Genomic DNA, 284 nt, shown 5'->3' on the forward strand with positions numbered 1-284 from the left:
GAGCCTCCGTAACCCCCCCTGCCGTAACCACCACCACCACCACCTCCTCGGGAGTAAGGAGCGTTGCTTCTGCCCGAGTAATTACCTTTCATTGGGCCATAGCCAGAGGACTGCTGGCCATAGCCGCTGCCAAAGTCACTGTAGCCGTTACCACCGCCGTAGCCCTCCATTTGGTCCCCGTAGCCTCCCCCATACCCGCCGGAGTATCCGCCTCCGTAGCCGTCATTGCTCCCATAGCCGCCGCCGCCGCCATAGTTGCCGTATCCGCCGCCGCGCCCGCCGTA

The 284-nt window shown here is 64.1% G+C and overlaps 1 pseudogene; it reads right to left on the reverse strand.

Moving 5' to 3' along the window:
* Positions 1–4: 4 nt before the first annotated feature.
* Positions 5–278, reverse strand: LOC107734651 (heterogeneous nuclear ribonucleoprotein A3 pseudogene; annotated as a pseudogene).
* Between the last annotated feature and the right edge of the window lie 6 nt (positions 279–284).

This window comes from Sinocyclocheilus rhinocerous, unplaced genomic scaffold, assembly GCF_001515625.1.
Source record: "Sinocyclocheilus rhinocerous isolate Xijiao unplaced genomic scaffold, SAMN03320098_v1.1 C34654532, whole genome shotgun sequence".
Taxonomy (NCBI): Eukaryota; Metazoa; Chordata; class Actinopteri; order Cypriniformes; family Cyprinidae; genus Sinocyclocheilus; species Sinocyclocheilus rhinocerous.